The 18494-nt window shown below is 36.6% G+C and overlaps 1 pseudogene across 1 annotated transcript; it reads left to right on the top strand.

Moving 5' to 3' along the window:
• The first annotated feature begins 9398 nt into the window (after positions 1-9398).
• Positions 9399-10317, top strand: LOC308426963 (nucleophosmin-like; annotated as a pseudogene). The gene has a single exon. The product of its transcript is annotated as a nucleophosmin-like (transcript).
• Positions 10318-18494: the final 8177 nt, after the last annotated feature.

Genomic DNA, 18494 nt, shown 5'->3' with positions numbered 1-18494 from the left:
AGAAAAGACTCTTCCACAGCTTCTACCTAAGAAGTCAAGTGGCTCTGGTTTAAAGATCCAGTGCCAAACCTAGACATGGAACAAGTCCACAGTCATCACCAGCCTTAAACACAGCTGGAGATGGAAGAAGGTATGAGAGTACCTTCTGTGTGACAAATCCATAGGAAGACACTTTGGAGGGTAGAGCCCAGGTACCATCTTCAAAAGTAACATATTGCTTGAGACTGAAACACTCTAGGGGCCTGGGAAAAAAACAGTCACAAGTTTGGGAGTCTCTGGACACAGACACAACCCCCCACAGAACTAGACACAGGGACATGCCATCACAAAGCTCAGGTAACAGGAGGCTTGGGCAGTAAAGGCTCTGTTTATTGGTTCTGTTGTCATTGGCAAGAAGCACCATACCTTCAGATTCTACTATTTCTAAGCTCAGTGGCACTGGGTAGATTAAACTCTGTGATTTCTTCTATGATATGCAATTTTCCATTTGTGGGATGGAGAACTCTAAAGACGAGGTGGCTCCCTCGTGCCAAGTATTGATACCAAAGAAGCTAAGAGAGCTCTGAGGAAGGTCCTGTAGCATTAGACCCTGGTTTCTTCCTGGTGCCACACAGCTCAACACAGCTCAACACAGCTCACAGGAAGCTTTTGGCTAGTACATTACACATCTCAATCTGTACAAACTTAGAAATTTCTTGAGCAAGTCAGAATCTGCCTGACCCATAAACTACAAGTCTTATGATTGTCTCAAGTGACATCTGGAAAATTTGAGGATAGTGGCATGCAGTTGCAATCCCAGAACTAAGAGGCACAAACAGGAGACGTAGCAAATTTGAGGTAAATTTGGCCTATTCAGTATATAGCCAAGGCTATGCAGTGAAAGTCTGTCTCACCAAAAGAAAAAAGAAAGGAAAAGAAAATTAAAGAACAAAACAAAACAAACAGAAGAAATGGGAGGGAGAAAGAATAACACTATAACACTAAAGATCTTTCAAAAGGACATATTTCCATATTACTGTGTTACCAATAACTGTGAAAGATTCCTAAACATACACATACACATAAAAAAGGTCAAGAGCAGACATGACTCATCAAATGATTCTTAATAACGGAAGAACCTTAAATATCACATTCTGTGGGTTTCTGATGTTTTTGACGACTATCTATGTAAAGTATATTTAAACTCTGAAACTTTAGCCACACTTAGCCAATTCTATTTGAATAAATTGAAAGCACCTTATTATAATTAAATTAAAATATAGTAAGACCATGAGTTTACCACTTGGTCCTTAACTTGTGTTACTTAATCATGACAAACAGTTGTAACAGCAGCTATAGAACCTTGTGTCCTAAAATGAGGCGCATAGGCACAATCCCTATCTAAGAGCAACAGTACTCATTTCAAATTTGTTATCAATATGTAGATTTATACCAATGAAAACATTAACTCTACCAATATGTAAATTCTGCACCAAAGTAAGAAATTATAACTTCAAATTTATATCAATTACAAAAATTTGTATCAATGTAAGATTATGGCTACACAATGCTTTGATCAAGAATAACATTTAGTAATCCAGTCCATCATTTCCTCTCCGTTCAAAATTATGACCATTTTAAACTTACCCCTTAAAATGACAACCTATCTATAATTTGCGAAATAACCATAACCAGACACCCAAACCTAGGGAATTGGGCTGATGATTCTTCTTGGCTTTTTTCTACTGAATAGGGGTGATGAGAAATTCTTTTGAGGTTTGGGGAGAGGTGGGAAACTTAGAAAAAGTGGCTAGACTTAAGAATCTAATTTAGCATTGGTTACCCAGTCTCTGCATATTTTAAAGACTCAGGGCTTGACTGAAGCTCTGATTGGATCGGTATAAAAGGTTGGATGAGGCAATACCATCTGGAATCAGTAGCAGTTTTTGAAGCTGCTCTGGACAGCATCAGTTCAGCATCTCTGAGGATGAATTGTGCCAGAACTGTACATTCTGTAATGTGTAAGTCTCACAACCGAAATTGTAATCAATTATAACAAATCTTCATTCATGCCTTATGAAGAAAGGCATAAAGAATCATAAGGATTCCATAACAAACAAGATTTATTCTCTCGTTTTAGCTGAAGTTTTAGCTAGAGACATGTTGAAGCCAGTTACTATGCTGTTCCCATGTCTAGGAATCAGCAGATCAAGTTACCTGTCCTGTTTGATTTTCTCAAAATTTTCAAGATCTTCCAGGGGTCTTCTCCTGTCATATCCGATCTATATCATTCTGGAGGGGGTCCAAAGCCTTTTCTCCTTTCCTGTCAAAGCAAATACAGAGCTTCTTTCCCAAAATCTCATGTCTGTGGTCTAGTAACCAGAAATCATACCTTGACCTCTTTTCCAGAGAAAATTTAATATAACTGCCAAAATCATAACTACATGCGTTTTGATAATTAAAACAATTCAGAGCAATAAAAGCAATCTAAAAAAAATATTCTCTATTGAGACACTGCTTCTTTGCTATCCCTTGAACTGACCTACATGAGATGAAGGCCTAAATTATTTATCCATCCATATAAACTTAAATTCTCTCTTCTATAAAGATCAATATCTCTGTGCCCTAAGTTTCTACTGTCTGAGATAGATCAGGCTCCCTATACCCTGTTCTTTGGTCTAATTTTTAAGGATAAGAAGCTTTAATATTTATTATCCATGTACTTAACTTCAATGAAATTACCTTAAAATCAATTAAATCAAATTTTATTTATTCCTAACTTTTGATTATTTGCTGGCTGGAGGCAGGCAGTTTTTATTATCTGCTTCTTGCTGCCTTCCTTTTAGCACCCAGTCAGAAAACCAGTCTGTCTCTTTGCACAGCAGGGGTACTCAGCATCTCTGAGCTCTCTCTGGCAGCAGCTGTGTTCCTTTGTTCTAGTGTCTTGCACTGGAACCATGTGATTTGGCATTGCTCAATGATAAACCAGATATAGACTTATATCATTTGTGTTTGTACATTCTATCCTAGAATCCCTAAATTACTTATAATAGTGGGTTCTCGTCTCCCTTTGTTAAGCAATTGACCTCTGGCATCTTTATAGATCAATCAAAAATCAATTGTGGACAAGGATCTTTAACATTTGTTTGCAGACTCTGGATTGAATTAAAGCATTTAGAACCAATCTCCAACAGTGATTGAAGAACATACATGAATTTGCTCTGTGGCTTAAAACACACTCTCTCTCATACACACACACACACACACACACACACACACACACACACACACCCTGACATTAAAAGGGAAACAGTTGGGTATGGTGATGAATGCCTTTAACTCTAGTACCCTGAGGCAAAGGCAGGCAGATCTCTGAGTTTGAGGTCAACTTGGTCTACAGAATGAGTTCCAGGACAGACATCGATACATAAAGAAACCATGTCTCAGAAGAAAAAAAGAAAGGAAGGAAGGAAAGAAAATAGACACCAATCAGTTCTAAAACCAATAAAATCACAGCAAAACATATTGCAAATCCTAAAAGTAAAAGCTGCCAACAGAGATCTACTATATTCAGCAATGTTGTCTTTTAAAATTAACTAAAATAATAAACTATTTCAAAAAAAACTACAAACTAAGTAATTCACAGTCATCAAAGCCAGCATTAGAGAAGACAGTTAAAATAATCCTAAGCATGGGAGAAATAAAAAAATGTTCAAACAAGAAAATGCCTAATACTGGTAGTTTAGTCCTTAGGGGTTTTTTGCATTCATTTGATTTATCTACAGATAATTCAACTGAACAACAATTGAACAGATTTTTTTTTACCAACCATGGAAATTTATTTAAAATAAAACATATTTATATCCAAAATGTAAGTCTTAACAAATAAAAAAATAAAAATAACTTCAGACTAATATGAGAGATAAATGATAAATGAATGACATATATACATTTGGATTAACTCATGTGTACTAAAGTTGTCAGTGGGCCACTGGTAAAATAAATAAAGTAATTTTTAAAAGCCAGAAGTTGTATGAAAATTTATTATTGTCCTAACCTTTCTCTCCCTCTTGAAATCTATTCTGGTAGCTACTGTTTATACATGACACCTTTCAATGGCTAGATTTTCGGCTTTGTTAGTTTGTTTTTGATGATTTGTTTGTCATCATAATCACCACCACCACCATCAATTGGCTCTTTTATTCCCAGACCTTCTATTTGATTTGTAGTCAATGTCTACTTCCTCGTTGATACCTCACATCTTTAAACTTTCCTCCGTACTGGAAACTATTTCAGACATCTTCCCAACTTTCCTATCTTGGCCCTTAGCTCCTTTACCTCTTCCCTTTTTCTCTGGCATGTCAGCTCTCTCTCTCTCTCTCTCTCTCTCTCTCTCTCTCTCTCTCTCTCTCTCTCTCTCTCTCTCTCTCTCGGTTCTGGAATTGAGTTGTGGGATTATGGAAGTGTGAGAGTGGACATTTCCTCCTAATTTTTGTGCTTCTTTCTTTGTTTTGAGCATCTGTTGGAACAGGTGTGTGTTGTTTGTTTGTTTGTTTTATGTTTCCTTCTTCCTCATTTGTTTAATGTAAGTCTTTGAATTCACTTACTTTTCATTATTTAGAATCAGGAGGTGAAGATAATGACAAATGCAGTGACTTTACCAAGTCTTTGGTGTTATCTTTCTGTAGAATACACTTGTGTCCCCATAAAATGGGCATATTATCAAGAGCAATCTACAGATTCCATGTCATTCCCAGAAAAGTTTCAATGCTACTCTTCATTGGACTAGACCAGTCCTAAAACTCATAGGATAATACAATAGTCCTCCAATACCCAAGGTAACACAAAGGATAAAGAGATATGCTTTAGATCTTAAATTACTTAATTCAATTTTAACCTCAGAGCCATACTAACCAAAACCAGCATAGTGTGCAGAGCAATGGAATCAAGCAAGGACCCAGAATCAACGCACATAACTACGGTCACTTGTTATTTTACATAAAAGTGTTAGGAATAATCATTACATTAAAACAAGTCCTTTCAAGCCATAATGCTAAGAAAACTTGGTCTTTATGTGTAAGAAAAAAAACTTAAAATAAATATCTATCTCTCATACATTATAGAATATATATTAATGTGTAATGGCACACCTTGAAAGCCTCCAAAGCAAAACATGGAAGAAATCATTTGAGATACAGACATAGATTCTGAAAAGAATTCGAATGGCTTAGGAAATGACTATGGATTCACAAATGAGACTACATGAAGTTAAAAATATGTATACAGCAAAAGAATTATTCCACAGGGTAAGGAAACAAGTTACCCAGTAAGAGAAAAAAAATTTTCCAATCATATATCCCAAACTAACTCAAACATTCCCCAAACTAAACCATCCAATCCACCAACTGACAAGCTATTTCAACAGGCAGCTCTTCAGAGAAGAAATGCAAAGACCTATTAAAGCATGAGAAGCCCATACTATCCTTTCACAACAGGGAGGTGCACATCCAAACTGCAGCTGAGATTCTCACTCTGCTCAGAATATCTGTAATCAAGAAGGCAAATGGCAACTAAAAGTGCTGACAGTGCAGGGAAAGGGGACATGTGCAGACTCTGATGACAACATAGGCAACTGAATCCACTGCTTGAATCATATGGATACTCTTCAAAATGGAAGTACCAGAATGGTATACTGTATGGCTCAGTTACAACGCAGCTTCTTGAGCTCCTTCCACTATGACACATTGTCACCCATGAAACTTTTTTGGGAACCAAGGCATACACAGGTAGGTAGGTAGGTAGGTAGATAAATAGATAGATAGATAGATAGATAGATAGATAGATAGATAGATAGATAGATAGATAGATAGATAGATATAGATAGATAGACAGATATAGATAGATAGACAGATGATTAACCAATAAATAGATAGATCAATCCATAGACAGACAGATGAATACAAATCCAATATCACTGAAAATCAATCATAACAGGACTTAAAAACATTCTCTGTTATACATGTAATTCATTTGTTATGATGAAAGCAACTTGGCATAGTAATTAATGAAATAAATGTATCTTTTAATTTTATAGTAAAAATTAACTCTTGGTTGTTCAGGTAAGATGGCTGATTAGAAGTTTCTTCTACATGACACAGCGAAAGAACAGAGAAAAGATATTAGGCAAAGGAATGTTCTTACCAGAGAACAAGCTACAAAAAAAGAAGAATCACCCTAGGGAAAATCTCCTCCACAGAGAAGCAGCCAGCAGTGGCTGCCGGCTATCACCCAGCTTCGGTGCTATGATTCTTGAGCTGAGCCAGACTCAGCTGTGGCTTTCAGAAAGGTCCTTCTCCTCCTGATCCTGGCACCAAAAATCAGTGAGCTGGAGAGACTAACTCCGCTGAGGAGACACAAGGAGGGTCTATATACACCCTAGGGAGAGATATGTGAGAGCAGGCAGGATGTGAAGATGGAGGCAGACATCCTAAAAAAGGAGGCTAATGCCAGGTCCCCACCATTGTACCAGAGAAGAGTATTCTGAAAAGGAAGTACCTGGGTCACTGTCTGGGCATGCAGGAGCATGGAAGGTAAGCAATGTGCTTAAAGTCTCGCTAATCGGCACAAGAAAATCAGTAGCCAGAAAGAAAACGCCCAGCAACTACAGTAAACACAGATGGGAAGACCTTTCACATCGACACAGGACCACAGTCTTAGAATCTCCTCCTTGGAAACAGTGAGTCTCAGAACCAGAGAAGTTGTAGTTGGCAAGACGGGGGGGTCTCAGACTGGGGCATTCTAGGAGAGAGTGGTCACACACAGAGATTGCTTTCAGGAGAGAGGATATATTGAGTTAATTTCTTTGAATTAGGGAGACTAGCAGCCCTCCCCAACCTGCAGAGATTGCTACAAAAGACAGACCAGGGTCAAGGGGAAACCACATTTATCCCCACCACAAAGAAACACTGACAGATGTTATAATCTATTCTACTTCATGTGTTTACTTTATTTATACATTATACGTCATTGTTTACTCATTAGGCTTTAGCTTACTCCTTACCTGGAAGACTTTTATGAATGTCTTTTTTTTTTCTCTGTGCCCTCTCTTCTGTAGCTTCTCTCTTAGTTCTCATGCTTCTAAGACATATACTTTCTGTTTTATTCATGTGCAATCCTCTTTTTCCTCTTTGTCATATTATGCTCATTTTACTCATTAGACTTATAAAAATAGCCTTAAAAATCTACAAACTATATTTTTTTCTGATTCATATCTTTGTTTACTATGAATATTACTGGGGCACTAGTTTATCCTACAGCAAGGTAACAGGAACAGCGGTGTAACATCTCTTTATCCGTTACTGCAGTCAGCTCCTCTTCCTCAATAATAGTGGACATAAATCCAAGTGAAGACAACTCTTCATGAAGACTTACATAAGATAAACCAAAGGAAGAAAAGGAGAAAAACAGAAACAAAAAGACACACCTATCCCAACAGATGCTCAAAACACAAGAAAGAAGCACAAAAATTAGGAGGAAATGTCTACTCTCACACTTCCATAATCTCACAACTCAATTCCAAAGCCCGGGGGGGGGGGTAGCTGATATACCAGAGAAAGTGGGGAGAGGTGAAGGAGCTAAGGGCCTAGATAAGAAAGTTGGGAAGATGTCTGAAATAGTGTCCAATACGGAGGAAAGTTTAAAGATGTGGGGTATCAACAAGGAGATTGACACTGACAACGAATCAAATAGAAGATCTGAGAATAAAAGAGCCAATTGATGGTGGTGATTATGATGATGACATCATTAAAAAACAAAAAAGTAGAAAGTGTCACAGACAGTATCAAAAGGAAGAATGGCTTTTGAGAAAGAGAGGGTTAAGACAATAATGAATTTACATGACCAAACTTTCTAAGTACTCTGGGATATATTTAAGAGACCCAATCTAAGAAGAATGTGTACTATATAAGGGTCTGAATTCCAGTTTAACAATGTAGACTTTTTTCTATAAAACTAAAGCAGAAATCTTTCTAAAACAGATTAAAGCACTCACCATAAATGCCTGATGAGCTGACTTAGCTCCTAGAAGAATCAACTCCTCAAAGTGATTCTCTGACAAGCACACTTACACTTGTGACCATACTCACCCACATGTGTCACACGAACACAATAGTAAATGTATTATAGAAAACAAGTAGATATTTAGATGTAAGAAGCATTTTAGAAACCTAAGCAGATGTGAACAAGAAGTCAGAGGTACAGAAGAAAAAGAAAGAATATTAAAAATTACAAAAGCAAAGGGTCAAACACCTTAGAATATCATATCTCTATTATTATCAAGCTTCCCACCCACAACCATAAAATCCACAAGAGCCTGGACTACTAATTACTCTCTAGCCCTGAAAGCATATAACTACCCACTGAGATTTCTATACACCAAAAAGCTAACCTTTTTGTGCGTATACACTAATAATGTACGTAAAGAAAAGAACAAACTAAGGTAATTCATGATTGATAAACACTACCAAAAAATCCTTGAAGTAATACTTTACACAGAGAAAGAAGAGAAATTCATTCAGAAGAACACAGAAAGTTAAACAAAAACATTTCATGAAATGAATAGATGGACAAGAGAGACCTAGAAAATACTCCACTATATCATGAAAATAAACTAACAAACTCCTAATACTTATAGGGGAGAAAGAAAATGATAAATAATGACTTAAATAACCAAAAATCAAAAAAGCAACAAAGTAAAACCTTAAAATGAATGGCTTTGGTTCAATATTTAAAAGGCTCAGATTTGCTGATTGCCTTAGAACACAAAATTTACAGTTGTCTCCAGGAAACTCACACTACTGGCAAAGTCCGTAGGTTTAAATGAACTCGGAAGCCAAATTGCTTCTGATATCAGATAGAACAGACTTTAACACCAAATTATTGACAAAAGACCCAGAGCTCCAGTGATATAAATAAAGGGAACAAATCATCAAGAAGACGAAACAATGGCAAATACTTAGCCATCAATGGTTGGAGCTACCGATTGTATTTAAAATAAAGAAGATTTCAAAGTTCAAGTAGGTCCTGATAAAAATAATAGCTTGTAGGAGACTTAAACCACTACACTTTGAGTGAAGAGTGGATGGTTGAAGAAATGAGACAAAAATACTTTGAATTCCTAGATTGATTGAAATACAACTAAGGTGTTTCTAAGAGGAACACTTACAGTTACATGTACTTACATTGCAAAAAACTTCGAACAATTTCAAACAAATAACCTAATTATGCACCTCTGAGTGTTATAAAAAAAAAAAAAAAAAAAGGAGAGCTTCCTTGGCATGATTCCATCCTGTGAGTGTTCTGTGGAACAATAGGCAGCTGTTTTCCATCTGACTTCTCCCACACCAAAGTGTGCGCCTCCACCTCATGGAAGACTCAATGAATACGGACCATGAGCCCTCTTAGGCCTCAGAACTACCTTTTCAGTTGTGAACTAAAGGCTGACAAGACTATCACTTTAAAGTGGATAATTATGAAAATGAGCACCAGTTATCATTAAGAATGGTCAGTTTAGGGGCAGAGGCAAAAGATGAATTATGCATCATAGAGGCAGAAGCAATGAACTATGAATACAGTCCAATTAAAGTAACACTGGCAACGTTAAAAATGTCTGTACCATCAACAGTTTCTCTTCTGGGCGTTGAAATTACTCCACCTGTGGTCTTAAGGTTGAAGTGTGGTTCAGAGCCTGTGCACATGAGTGGACAGCACCTACTAGATGTAGAAGAAGATGCACAGTCAGAAGATGGAGATGAGGAGGATGTAAAACCCTTAAGCATGTCTGGAAAGAGATCTGCTCCTTGAGGTGGTAACAAGGTCCTACAGAAAAAAGTAATACTTGATGAAGATGGAGATGAGGAGGAGGATAAAGATGATGATGATTTTGATGAAGAGGAAACTGAAGGTTCCAGTGAAGAAACCTGATGAGATACCCCAGCCAAAAATTCACAACAATCAAACTAAAATGAAAAAGGCTTAAAACCATAAGCATTAAGATCAAAGGATCAATATTCTTTCAACAACAACAACAAACAAAAAAAAAAAAAAAAAAAAAAAAAAAAAAAAAAAAAAAAAAAAAAACAGGGAAAAAAACAACTCCTAAAACACCAAAAGGACCCAGTTCTATAGAAGGCATTATGGAAAAAAATACAAGCAAGTATAGAAAAAAGTGGTTCTCTTCCCAATGTAAAACCCAAGTTCATTAATTATGTGAAGAATTGTTTCTGGATGAGCAACCAGGAGTCTATTCATGATCTCTGGCAATGGAGGAAGTCTCTTTAAGAAAATGCTTTAAACAGTTTGAAATATTCAGTCTTACTTCATTTCTGTAATAGTTAATTTCTGGCTGTCCTTTTTATAATACAAAGGAAGAACTTTCCCTACTGTGTTTGATAAATGTTGTCCATGTTCAATTGCCATGAATGTATTGTCTAAAATGCCTGCTTAGTTTTCAAGGATGGAATCCACCATTTACTTGTTTTTAAATATATATGGAATGTTACAATAGGACATAGTAATAGTGGTGGTCAGATGTGGAAATGGTAGGGAGACAAAAATGTACATGTGAGATAAACTCAGTATTCTAAAAAACAAAAGAAAGAAGAATCAAACTCAAATATGGTATACAGCAAGAAATAATAGAGATCAGGACAGAAAGGAATGAAGTAGAGATTCACAGGACAATACATAGAATAAATTGAAGAGGTTGTTCCTTGAAGAGATAAACAAGACTGACTGACCCTTCGTCAAACTAATCAAGAGAAGCACAGAAGAAACACAGATTAACACATTTACAGATGAAGATGCTACTACAGACTCCAGTGAAATCCAGGACATATGTTTAAACTTCATGCATAACACAAAGACCTGGAAAAATCTAGAAGAAATTGTTTAAGAGAAAACTGCTCACCAATTTCTCTAATGAACAGAGATGCAAATTTCTCGAGAAAATATTTGTAAAAGAAATGCAAGAACATTACATTGTATGTCAAAACCAGGCATGTTTCATACAAACACAACCAGAATGGTTCAAAATCAATTTTAAGATGCAACACAACATAATGATATATTTAGAAGTAAAATTTCCATGATCATCACAACAGAAGAGTTATTTAACAAATTTCACTATTTCTTCATGATAAAAGACCAGAAGTATTTAAAATAGAAAAAAGCATACCTCAATATAATAAATGTTATATGACAAATCTATTACCATAAGTGTTAAATGAGGAAGACTTATTTTATTTCATTTAAAATCTATTTTTAATTAAAAATGTTATTTTAAAAAACAAAGATAAATGTACAGATTTAAAGAGCATTTTTGCATAAAAGTATATGAAAACATTTTTGTTAGTACTTGATTTTGTTAAAGATTTGCTAGTATGCATTAAAATCTTACTAGTTACAATGAGCATAAAGTACATGTAAAACAAGATTTAACCTAGAAATAGTCGGTTTTCTTGGTGTGTAAAGATTAAGCATAATGGTTTTTCATTTTCTTTTTTTTGTTTTTTTTGTTTTTTGTTTTGTTTTGTTTTTGTTTTGGCCTTTGTTTTCTCATGAACTTCATATAATCTGTGAGTTGTTTCTGGGGTATTCAGAGATTTCTGTGGTTAGTATCCAATTATCAGTGACTGCATATCATGTCTGTTCTTTTGTGACTGGGTTACCTCACTCAGGATGATATTTTCTAGATGCATCCATTTTCTTCAGAATTTCATAAAGTCATTGTTTCTGATAGCTGAGTAGTACTCCATTTACACAATTTTTGTATCCATTTACACAATTTTTGTATCCATTCATCTACTGAAGGACATCTGGGTTATTTCTAGCTTCTGACTATTATAAATAGGGTGGTTATGAACATTGTGGTGCATGTGTCTTTGTTGTATGTTGGAGCAACTCTGGGGTGTATGCCCAGAAGTGGAAAAACTGGGTCTTCAGGTAGCACTATGTCCAATTTTCTAAGGAATCACCAGACTGATTTCCAGAGTGGTTGTAACTGTTTACAACCCCACCAACAGTGGAGAAATGTTCCTCTTTTTCCACATCCTTGCCAGCATCTGCTGTCATCTGAAATTTTGATCTTAGCCAATCTGACTGGTGTGAGGTGGAATCTCAGGGTTGTTTTGATTTGCATTTCCCTGATAGCTAAGGATGTCCATCACTTCCTTACATGCTTCTGCGCCATTCAATATTCGTCAATTGAGAACTTTATGATTAGTTCTGTACCCCATTTTTAATATGGTTATTTGATTCTCTGATGTCTAACTTCTTCAGTTCTTTGTATACCTTAGATATTAGGCCTCTATCAGATATGGGTTTGGTAAAGATCTTTTTCCAATCTGTTGGCTGCCATTTTGTTTTCTTCACAGTGTCCTTAACCTTACAGAAACTTTGAAATCTCATTAAATTCCATTTGTCAATCTTTGACCTTAAAAAACAAACCATTGGTTTTCTGTTCAGGAAATTTTCTCCTGTGCCTATGTGTTCTAAGGTTTTCCCTACTTTTTCTTCTAATAGTTTTAGTGTACCTGCTTTAATGTGAAGATCTTTGATCCACTTGCACTTGAGCTTTGTTTTTGTACAGGGAGATAAGAAAAGGTCTATTTTCATTATTCTGCATGCTGAGTGCCAGTTGGAACAACACAATTTGTTGAAGAGGCTGTTTTTTATCCATTGAATGTTTACAGCTCATTTGTCAAAAATCAAGTGACCATATATGTGAGAGCTCATTTCTAGACCTTCTATTGTATTCCATTGATCTACCTACCTATCTCTGTACCAGTACCATGCAATTTGTAACACAATTGACTTGTAATATAATTGAGGTCAGGGAAGCTGATTCCCACAGATATTTTCTTGTTGTTGAAGATATATTTCGCTATTCTAGGTCTTTTGTTATTCCAGATGAAATTGCACATTGCTCTTTCCAACTCTACGAAGAATTGGGTTGGAATTTTGATGGGGATTGCATTGAATCTGTAGATTTTTTTTTGGTAAGATGGCCATTTTTACAATGTTGGTCCTTCAAATACATGAGCATGGGAGATCTTTTCATTTTCTGAGATCTTCCTCAATTTCCTTCTTTAGAGATCTGAAGTTCTTGTCATGCAGGTCCTTCACTTGCTTAGTTAGAGTCACACCAAGGTATTTCATATGGTTTGTGACTATTGTGAAGGGTATCTTTTCCCTAATTTCATTCTCCACATGTTTGTCCTTTTACTAGAGGAAGGCTACTGATTTGTTTGAGTTAATTTTATATTCAGTCACTTTGCTGAACTTGTTTATCAGCTGTAGAAGTTCTCTGGTGGAATTTTTGGGGTCACTTACTACACTTTCATGTCAACTACAAATAGTGATGTTTTTAATTTCTTCCTTTTCAATTTTTATCAATTGATTTCCTTTTGCTGTCTAATTGCTCTGGCTAGGACTTCCAGTACTATGTTGGATAGGTAGGGGGAGAGTGGTCATCCTTGTCTAGTCCTTTATTTTAGTGGGATTACTTCAATTTTCTCACTATTAAGTTTGATGTCCACTATTGGTTTTCTGCATATTCCTTTTATTATGTTTAGTTATGGGTCTTGGATTTCTGTTCTTTCCAAGACTTATAACATAAAGGGGTTTTGGAGTTTGTCAAATGCTTTCTCACCATCTAGTGAGATGACCATGTAGTTTTTCTTCTTTGAGTTTGTTTAAATGGTGGATTACATTGATGGATTACTGTATTTTAAACCATCCCTGCATCCCAGGGATGAAGCCTACTTGATCATGGTGAATAATCATTTTGATGTGTTCTTGGATTCGATTTGCAAGGATTTTGTTGAGTATTTTTGAATCAATGTTCATTAGTGAGATTGGTCTGAAGTTCTCTTTCCTTGTAGCGTCTTTGTGTGGTTTGGGAACAATGGTTTTTATGGCCTCAAAAAATGAGTTAGGTAGTGTTCCATCTGACTGTATTTTGTGAAATAGTTTGGAGAGTATTGGTATTAGGTTGTCAATAAATGTCTGATAGAATTCTGCACTGAACCCTTCTGGACCTGGGCTTTTTTTGGTTGGGAGACTTTTGAGGTGTGCTTCTATTTCTTTAGGTGTTATGGGATTATTTAGATGGTTTACTTGGTCCTGGTTTAGCTTTAGCTGCTGGTATCTGTCTAGGAATTCATCAATTTCCTCCAAATTTTCCAGTTTGTTGTGTATAGGCTTTTCTGATGATTTCTTGAATTTCCTCAGTTTTAGTTTTATGTCTCCACTTTCCTTTCTGATTTTGTTAATTTGGATACTTTCTCTTTGCCCTCTAGTTAGTGTGGTTAAGGGTTGATCAATCTTGTTAATTTTCTCAAAGAACAAGCTCTTGTTTTTGTTGATTCTTTGGTTTTTTTTTCTTTCTATTTGGTCTATTTCTGCTCTGGGTTTGATTATTTCTTTTTTTTTTAAACAATTAAGTCAATTTATTTAAACAGTTGACTTAGGCAGCCTCAATGGTGACTTCAACCTCCACTCCTGACTCGATACTGATGGAAGTAATCTGTTTAACAATCTCAGAAGGACTCAGTAAGTCAATGAGTCGCTTGTGGATCCTCATCTGGAATCGATCCCATGTCTTGGATAATTTTTTTGCTGTCTCCTCCTCTTGGGTATATCTGCTTCCTTTTGTTCTAGAGCTTTCAACTGCAATGTCAAGTTACTAGTGTATGCTTTCTCCAGTTTCTTTTTGGAAGCTCTCAGAGCTATGAGTTTTCTTCTCAGTGCTGCTTTCATTGCATCCTATAGGTTTGAGTATGTTGTGTTTTCATTTTCATTAAATTCTAGAAAGACCTTAATTTTTCTTTATTTCTTCTTTAACCATGCTATCGTTTAATAGAGCATTGTTTAGTTTCCATTTGTATGTGGGCTTTTTGTTGACTTTATTGTTATTAAAGACCAGCCTTAGACCATCTCGATCTGATAGAATGCATGGAAGTATTTCGATCTTCTTATATCAATTGAAGCTTGTTTTGTGACCAATTATATAGTCAATTGTGGAGAAGGTACCATGACATGCTGAGAAGAAGGTGTATTCTTTTGTTTTAGGATGAAATGTTTTGTAGATGTCTATTAATTCCAATTGGTTCATAACCTGTGCTAGTTTTACTTCTTCCTTGTTTAGTTTCTGTTTCCATGATCTGTCCATTGACGAGAGTGGGGTGTTGAGGTCTCCCACTATTACTGTGTGGGGTGCAATGTATTTTTTTAGCTTTAGTAGGGTTTCTTTTATTTGGAGCATATATGTTAAAGATTGAGAGTTCCTCCTGACAAATTTTTTTTGTAATGAGTAAAAAGTGTCCTGCCTTATCTTTTTTTTGATAACTTTTGGTTGAAAATCTACTTTATTCAATATTAGAATGACCACTCCAGCTTGCTTCTTGGGGCCATTTGCTTGGAAGGTTTTTTCCAAACCTTTTACTCTGAATTACTGTCTGTCTTTGTCTCTGAGATGAGTTTCCTGTATGCAGCAAAATGCTGGATTCTGTTTATGTATCCAGTCTGATAGCCTATATCTTTTTATTGGGGAATTGAGTCCATTTATGTTAACAGATATTAAGTAATAGTGGCTGCTGTTTCCTGCTATTTTTGCTTTTAGAGGTAGAATTATGCCTGTTTGTCTTCTTTTGGTTTTCTTGCTTAGGTATTTTGTTGTTTTTACTAGGATGTAGTTTCCCTCCTTGTATTGGGTTTTCCACCTATAATTCGTTGTGGTGCTGGGTTTGTGATCAGATATTGTGTAAATTTAGTTTTTTCCTGAAATATCTTTGTCTTTCCATCTATGGTGATTGAGAGTTTTGCTGGATATAGCAGCCTGGGCTGACACTTGTATTCTCTTAGGGTCTGCATGATGTCTGTCCAGGATCTTCTAGCTTTCATAGTCTCTGTTGAGAAGTCGGGTGTGATTCTGATTGGTCTGCCTTTATATGTTACATGACCTTTTCCCTTACTGCTTTTAGTATTCTTTCTTTGCTTTGGACACTTGGCATTTTGACTATTATGTGTCGGGAGGAATTTCTTTTCTGGTCCACTCTATTTGGAGTTCTGTAGTCTTCTTTTATGCTCATGGTCATCTCATTCTTAAGGGTAGGAAAGTTTTCTTCTACAATTTTGTTGAAAATATTCACTGTGCCTTTTATTTGATATTTTTGGTTCTCTTCTATTTCTATTATCCTTAGGTTCAGTCTTCTCATTGTGTCCTGGACCTCCTGGATATTTTGGGTTAGGAACTTTTTGGTTTTTGCATCTTCTCTGACTATTTTGTCTATGTTTTCCATGTTGTCTTCAGCCCCCAAGATTCTTTCTTCCATCTCTTTTTGTCTGTTGGAGATGCTTGCATCTGTGACTCCTGATTTCATCTTTAGGTTTTCTACCTCCAGGGTTGTCTCTTTTAGTGTTTTCTTTATTGTTTCCATTTCCATTTTAAATTCCTTCTTTAATTCTTTCATCTCTTTGTTTGTGTTTTCCTCTAGTTCTTTGATTTCTTTGAGTGTTTTTCTTATTTCCTCTTTAAAAGCTTCTATTTCTTTACGCTTTTCCTCCTGTTCTTGTTTAAGGATCTCCATCATTGTCTTGAGGTATGATTTCAGGTCTGAGTCTTCTTTTTCTGGAGTGTTTGGCATTCTGCTGTTTGCTGTGATGGGAGAGCTGGGTTCTGGTGTTTCCACGTTGTCTTGGTTTTCATTTTGTAAGTTCTTTTGCTTTCCACTTTCCATCTTGTCAGTGATTGGTTCCTGTCTCTCCTGTGTACCTTGCTGTGTCCCTGGATCTCTGCTGTTCACGGTAGCAGATGGCCTGAGTGTTCGGTTCACATGCATGGGTCCTCCAGGTAAAAACCGAGTCCCTATGTCAGAGTTCTTCCTCCCCTGTACCAATGGGGGGTGGTGAGCTTTCTGCATTGTAGGCCCAGACCTCTCTGTGCCCAGACCTCACAGTGCAGTCTCACCTGGCCTGTGTCCCTGGATCTCTGCTGTTCCCCATGGCAGATGACCTGAGCGTTTGGTCTGCACGCATGGGCCCCCCAGGTGTAAATTGAGTCCCTATGGCAGAGTTCCTGCTCTCCTGAATCAATCAGGGTGGGGGCATGCTTTCTGTGTGCTCCCCCCAGACCCCTTTGGGCCCAGGCTACTTGCAGAGAAGTCTCACCAGGCCTGCATCCCTCTCCTTTAAAATCTATAATGAGACAAGGAGACTACTTTCTTTCATGAAATATAGTACTGAAATAAAAGTCTCAGATAATACAATAGGACAAGAGAAAGTAATAGGAAATAAATAAATAAATAAATAAATAAATAAATAGGAAATAAATATGAAAGCAAAAAGTCAGATTATCTCAATTTTCAGATGAAATAATACAATACTTGAAATATCCTAAAGCCTCCAACATAAAACTTTTGAATTTATTAAAATGCTTTAAGTAAATGTCTTAGTCAGTATTTATATTTCTGCATAAAACAGCATGACCAGAAGCAAGTTGAGGAGAAAAGGGTGTATTCAGCTTACACTTCCACATTGCTGTTCATCACCAAAGGAAGTCAGGACTGGAACTCAAGCAGGTCAGGAATCACGAGCTGATGCAGAGGACATGGAGGGGTGTTTCTTACTGGCTTGCTTCCCCTGGCATGCTCAGCTTGATTTCTTATAGAACCCAGGTCTACCAGTTGAGGGATTGCACCACCCACAATGTGTTGGACCCTCCCCCCTTGATCACTAATTGAGAAAATACTTTACAGATGGATCTCATGGAGGCATTTTCTCAACTGAGGCCTCTTTCTCTGTAATAATTCCAGCTGTGTCAAGTTGACAAAAAACCAGCCAGTACAATAAATATGTTGGTTGGTTTCATATCAACTTAATACAAATTTAAGGAATCATTTTGGAGGAGTGAACCTTAGTTGTGAAATGCCCCACTGCAACACACACCAGACTTGACTGTGCATAAGCCAGTGAGGCATTTTCTTGATTGGTGATTTATATAGAAGGACTCAGCTCACTGGGCAGCGCCACCACTGGCTGGTAGTCCTGGCCGCTTTTAGAAGAACAAAAGATTGAAAGAGAAGACATGAAGAAAAATTCAGCCAGCAGCACTACCCTGGTGCCTCTTCATCAGCTCCTACTTTGTGCTTCAGACATGACTGTCCTGTGTGATGGGCTATAGGATGTACAATGAAATGAAGCCATTTCTTCCCACACTGCTTTGGATCACTGTGCTTTATCACAGCAACAGAAACCATGGCTAATACAGTAAAGTGGTAGGATATGAAATGAACATTTAAAAACTGTATGTTTTTTCTATAAAACAATAAGTAGCTTTTCAAGAAAAAAATAAAGAAACCATTTCTTCCATTATAGCTTCAAACATAAAAGCAAAATAAAGTACCTAGGAATAAAGCAAGCCAGGGACCTGACAGACTTTACAAGGAAAAAGAACCAGG

The sequence above is a fragment of the Micromys minutus genome (genome assembly GCF_963924665.1).
Source record: "Micromys minutus genome assembly, chromosome: 1".
NCBI lineage: Eukaryota > Metazoa > Chordata > Mammalia > Rodentia > Muridae > Micromys > Micromys minutus.
This window is presented reverse-complemented; position numbering and strand designations above follow the sequence as displayed.